Source organism: Macaca fascicularis, chromosome 15 (assembly GCF_037993035.2).
Source record: "Macaca fascicularis isolate 582-1 chromosome 15, T2T-MFA8v1.1".
NCBI classification, from domain to species: domain Eukaryota; kingdom Metazoa; phylum Chordata; class Mammalia; order Primates; family Cercopithecidae; genus Macaca; species Macaca fascicularis.
Window position 1 is genome coordinate 49,792,939 of NC_088389.1, and position 6,000 is coordinate 49,798,938.

The following is a 6,000-nucleotide window of genomic DNA, read 5'->3' on the forward strand; positions in this document are numbered from 1 at the left end:
TCATTTATAATTTCTTCTCTAGATTGTTGCAATAGCTCCTGAACCAGATTGGCTGTCTTTGTGTGGTGTTTCTAATCCAAAATAATCTGAGTTAACTGCATATCTGACCATGTCACTTCACCTTAAGAGACTCTAAACCGGCCTAAAGCTCAAAGTCCTTAGTTTAGTCCAATGATTCTCAACAGAGGGAGGGGAAGGTGTGAATTTACCCCTACCTCTGCTGGTCATTTTATAGTATCTGGAGACATTTTGGTGTGTCCTGACAGTGGTGTGTTAGAGGGACTTGCTACCGGCATCCAGTGAATAGAGGCCATGGCTAAACATTCTACAATGCACAGTATAGCCTCTCATAGCAATCACCCTGTCCAGAGTGTCAATAGTGCTAAGGTTGAGAAATCTGCATTCAGCTCATGGGTTCTCCCTAACAGGCCTCTACCTACCAAGCCCCAAACTCATCACTGCCTTCGCACTCCAGCCTCTAGCTTAAGTGAATTACTCTCACATCCCCAGGTCATTCCAATTGTTCCCAGATGGCATGGCATCTTTGGGCCCTTGTCCTGGCTGTTTCCCATGTTGAACTTGCTTACCCTGACTTCTCCAGCTGCCAAATTCTGCCTCCCATTATTTGGAGGACCCCCTTGCACCTCCTGTCCTTTAGAAAGCCTTTCACATACCTCAGGCCTCTTCTGTGTGTGTCCACAGTCCTCTCGGTCTCCCTGTCTCACTTGACTTATCACACTATAATAAAATAGAGCTAATTCGGTGATGATGTCTTTTTGGATCGAACTCTCCCAGCCATCTGTGAGTTCAGAAGGGGCTGGGACTATTTCTTCTTCATCTTTGCAGCCTCAGAGCCTCAGGGCCCAGCATTGGCTGGACACATGATCTCAGTAAATATGTGCTGACTGAAATGGAGGACAAAGCCAAATCAGTGACTATCTTCGAGTTGAAGCTGCAAGGTTGTTTTGGAATATCGTAAGGGGAACCACTGAAACAAAGATTCTGTCCTTAAGGACAAAGTTTACCGCGTATCCTAGACTGTCAAGGATAGTCCCATTTCACTAATGATGCTTAACATTTATTGATTTGTTTGTGTGACAAGAACTTGCAAGGGTTTTATGTTGAATCTTCACTTTACTGAGTGCATACTTTTGTATGTCCTCTCATTATTTCCATTTTATAGGTATGGGGACTGAGACTTGGAGTTTAAGAAAAGATGTCACACAACAAGTAGTGAAGCCAGGATTCAATCCAGGAATCCAGACTCTCCAAACCACCCACTCAACTACTGTGCTAGATCAATCAGCTGTTAGATCCATTGTCCTGATGTATGGTCCCCTGGGAATACAGTTTCAGTGTGTCTACATTTCAGAGACAAAAAAAAATAGAGCTAGCAGGAGACAGTCATTAATAACATGTCCATGTCACAGCCAGACATTAGTCTGAAGTCTTTCTATTCAACAGTATCACAATGATTCAGTGGTATTGTCCACTAAGCCTATTATTTGTGAAAATTTGCCCATCAGCTGGGGCAAAGAAGCCTGCACTTGCAGGTCTTGCATGAGAACAGACATTGCATCTTAGCACCCACCTTGGGGACCCGCTGCAAATAGATCTTTGACAATTACATAAGCCCTCTGAAATCTTTACCAGATCTGGGACAACTTTGATTCCTGTCTGGTACAAATCCTTCATCCTGGGAGGTCTCTGTGCTGAATCCCATTTGCTACAGATCTCTGAAACCTTGCAGGCTGCTTAACTCTTCCCAAACTTTTTGGTTTAAAAATACATTCCTAGTCAGTGGGTCTGAGTGCATTCTTTGTGCCTAGAGAATGCTGTTCCCCTCAGCTTTGGAGCAGGCCAGCACACAGCTCAGACCAAAAAATGTGACACTCCATTTTCAGGCTGTGTGGCCTCAGAGCATAATGTGAGCAGACGGGGGTTCCCATGCAATTCTGAGAAGAAGGCAGTGCTTTTCCAGGGTGGTCTAGTGGTCTTGGATTGCAGTCGGCTCCATGTGCTCAGATCTTTTGGAAAATCTCACGGAAAGTTTATTTACAGAAATTCTTACTCTTGTCTTCTTTCCTCTAGGGGTTGTCTTTTCCAAGGCCCATCACCTGCTTCACAGGTATGTGGTTGTTATTCATCAAGTGTGTTTCCTGACTTGCTCTATAGTTCTTTTCATGTATCTGTTCTATAAGCACTCCCTGAGTACCCCTTCTGTGCTGGGCACTCTGGTAAGTGCTGGAGTACAGGAGTCTAAATGCAGGTCCACTCTCAGAGTGTTTACAGTCTAATGGGAAAGACACAATAAAATCAACTAAAGGTGATTAGTCTTAAAACAGAAGTTTAGCAAGCCAGGGGTACACCCAAGAAGGGCCTCAAATAAGTCCTGGAAGTCAGAGAGAACTTCTCGGATGATGGCTAAACTGATTTACGAAGGACAGAGATGAGCCGGGAAGAGGGTATTGAAGGAGATGGGAGGCAAGGATCCCAGGCAAGAGAAATAGGATGTACAAAGTCCCTGGGGCAAGTAAGGGTGGAGCGTGTTTTCGAAGGGCAAGTAATTCAATCTGGCTGGAAAGTAGAGGATGCCTGTGGTGCTGGTTGTGGCAGGTGGAGGGGCAGGTAGTGAGAGAGGAAGTTAGAGAGAGTGCCATGTGTTGTGTCCTGTGGGACACGGCAGGCCATGCTAAGGATTTTGAACTTTATCTTGAGGAAATATGAGACAGATTTTAATCAAGAACATGACATGATCAGGTTTATCTTTTGTTAAGCCCAGTTATACAGAGATTCAGCAGAAATGCCTGGAACCTTTGTGACTGAGTTTTTATCAGATCAGAAACTTGTTTCCACCCTTGTCATCAGAACCTGTGCAGGGAATGTTAGGGCAGACCCCCTGGGCAGGTTGATGATGGAGAGCTGTGACAGAGTCTGGGAAGACCTCAGAGATCCAGAAGCAAGGGGTAGACAGTATTAATCCTGGGAGTAGTTGGAATGCCAGGACCTAGGGAGACAGGATGAGCAGGAAGGAACAGGAAGAGGACTGGCTTCCAACAGGCTCCACTCCCTGGGGGCAGCTGCAATTTCAGACAAGTAAGTGCCAGCAGAGCTAAAATTTAGGGATTCAAATCAAGGTTGAAGCCTAAGGTTCCTGATGGGTTACCCACAAAAGGAGAGGGTCAAACATTAACCTAGCACTAGACACCGAGGAAGGCACTTTGCAAACGTCGGTCTTCCATCTGTGTTGTCAAGTAGGCATCATTATTTGCATCTGCCAACTGAGAAGAGAGAAGCTTAGAGAGGTGCAGTAACTTGCCCAAGATTGCACAGCTAGTAAGTACGGAGCCAGGATTTTACGTCAGCGTTCTCTGCTTCAAACCTGTTTTCACCAAATGTTAGAGTTGGCACTCAACCCCAAATCAATCCTAATAATCCATTACGCTCTGATGTCCCTTTTATTTTTCATCTTTAAATGAGAAGTGGGTCTTCATGAACGATTTCCCCACATGAAATCTGCATCCTACAATACTTTGCATCAAGAACTGTGTGGCTCCGGATCCCCTACCAGAACTATCATCTCACTTAGGGGGCTGCTGCCTGCACACCATGCTGAAGCTTCCCCCACTTCTCCCCATCCGCACCCATTGTCGCAGATGCCCAAATGTGGCTCCTTGTTCCTTCACAGACTGACATCCCTCTTTCTTTTGGAACTCAATGTCCATCCACCAGATAAGAGAGGCATTGGCCTCGACGTGATTTTTGGGGTGCAGACCACATTGTCCTAGACATGAAGTTCTATTGACTCTATCTCAATCTTCTCCAAAGGACCACTCTTAGCCAGCACCCCTGAATAACTTTAGTTACTGGGGAATAAATTTAGTCAGTGCAAATAAAAATAGTCCCATTTATCTGAAATATGGAGCCAATATGGTGGTATGGAAAGAGCTGGAACTTCGAGTCCATCAGACCTAGATCCCCAGCTCTGCCACTTGCTACCTGTGTGAACTTTGGTAAGTCTCTTAAATTTGCTGAGGCCCAATGTTCTCATTTGTATATGGAGATTATAATGCCTACCTCCCAGGACTGTTTTGAGAATTACATGAGTAGATCTTGGTGCAATGCCTGGCTGATAGTGCAGTAGAAAAAATAATCAGTACAACCGTTACTACCATAGGCAACCCTCCTCCATATCTAGGCAATGAACCATTCAAAGCATCTTTATAATTTGTGTGCATAGGGAGTGGGTTTTTTTTTGTTTTTTGTTTTTTGTTTTTTTTTTGTTCTTATTCCCCCAAGGTGTGTGGATGAATTCCAGAGCCAAGTGAGACACTGTAGCTCAGGAACAAAACACATGATTTTGTGACTTTTCCACAATAGGAGCCTGTATGCATGCCTACTTCACAAGGTGGTGGTAAGGATCAATATCAAGCAAACAATCAAACCCCTCTGTAAACTATAAAATAGTATGTATGTCCCTCTTTATTTTATTTTATTTTTATTTTTTTGAGACGAAATCTTGCTCTGTTGTCCAGGCTGGAGTGCAATGGTGTGATCTCAGTTCACTGCAACCTCCGCCTCCCGGCTTCGAGCAATTCTTTTGCCTCAGTCTCCCAAGTAGCTGGGATTATAGGTGCCAACCACCATGCTTGGCTAATTATTTATATTTTTAGTAGAGACAAGGTCTCACCGTGTTAGCCAGGATGGTCTCGATCTCCTGACCTTGTGATCCACCCACTTCTGCCTACCAAAGTGCTGGGATTACAGGCATGAGCCACTGCACCCAGTCCCTCTTTATTTATTTATTTATTTATATATTTTTTTGAGACGGAGTCTCGCTCTGTCGCCCAGGCTGGAGTGCAGTGGCCGGATCTCAGCTCACTGCAAGCTCCGCCTCTGGGGTTTATGCCATTCTCCTGCCTCAGCCTCCCAAGTAGCTGGGACTACAGGCGCCTGCCACCTCGCCCGGCTAGTTTTTTGTATTTTTTAGTAGAGACGGGGTTATTTTTATGATCTTTATTTTTTGAACCAAATTTCTTCCACTGTAATTGATATATAATACAGTGCTTACATTTTAAGTGTACATTTTGATGAGTTTTTGAGAAATGTATACACAAGTGTGACCACCACGTCAATCATGACACATAACATTTTCATTGCTCCAGAAACTTCCCTGATGGCCCTTTTAGTTGATCCCCCATATATTCCTTGCCTCAGGGAAAGATTTATCTGATTTCTGTTATTATAAATTAGTTTTACGTGATCAAGGACTTTATGTAAATTAAATCATCCTGGTTGTGCTCTTTCATTTCTTCTTTCACTCAGGATAGTGTTTAAGATTTGTCCATATTGTACCTATCAGTGGTCTGTTGCTTTTTATTACTGATTAGTATTCCATTATTTGAATATACCATTGTTCAGTTATCTACTCACCAGTAGATAACATTTGGGCTATTTCCCATGATGAACTTGGGCTATTTCCAGTTTGGTGTAGTTGTGAATAAAGTTGCTTTAAATATTCATGTAAATGAATATTTTTTTCATGTAAGTGAATGTGTTTTTATTTCTCTTTGATACCTAGTATTGAAACTGCTGAATTATATATTAAGTGTATGATTAACTTTAAAAGAAACTACCAATCTTTTTTTCTAAAGTGGTTGCACCATTTTGCAATCCAAGCATCAATGTATGAATTGCCCCATGTCTTTGCCAACACTTGTTATTGTCACTATTTAAATTTTAGTCATTTAAGTGGTGTGTAATGGGATTTAATTGTGGTTTTAATTTGTATTTCCCTGATGATTACAGATGTTTGCTCTTTTTCTGCTCTATGGCCATTAATATATCTTCTTTTATTAAGTGCCTATTCAAATCTTTGGCCCATTTATTTATTTGTTAAAATTTTTCTCTTATTATTATCGAGTTGGAAGGCTTATTTTTATAATCTAGATTCTAGTCCTTTGTCACATATCTGTATTGTGAATATCTTCTCCCTGTCTG

The 6,000-nt window shown here is 42.6% G+C and overlaps 1 long non-coding RNA gene across 1 annotated transcript in view; it reads left to right on the forward strand.

Moving 5' to 3' along the window:
* Positions 1 to 2,205, forward strand: part of LOC102138910 (uncharacterized) — a 508,925-nt gene extending 506,720 nt beyond the window's left edge. The window contains exon 4 of the long non-coding RNA XR_284535.4: positions 2,092 to 2,205. This is a non-coding gene — a long non-coding RNA (uncharacterized lncRNA). The remainder of the gene's footprint in view (positions 1 to 2,091) is intronic.
* The last annotated feature ends 3,795 nt before the right edge of the window (positions 2,206 to 6,000 follow it).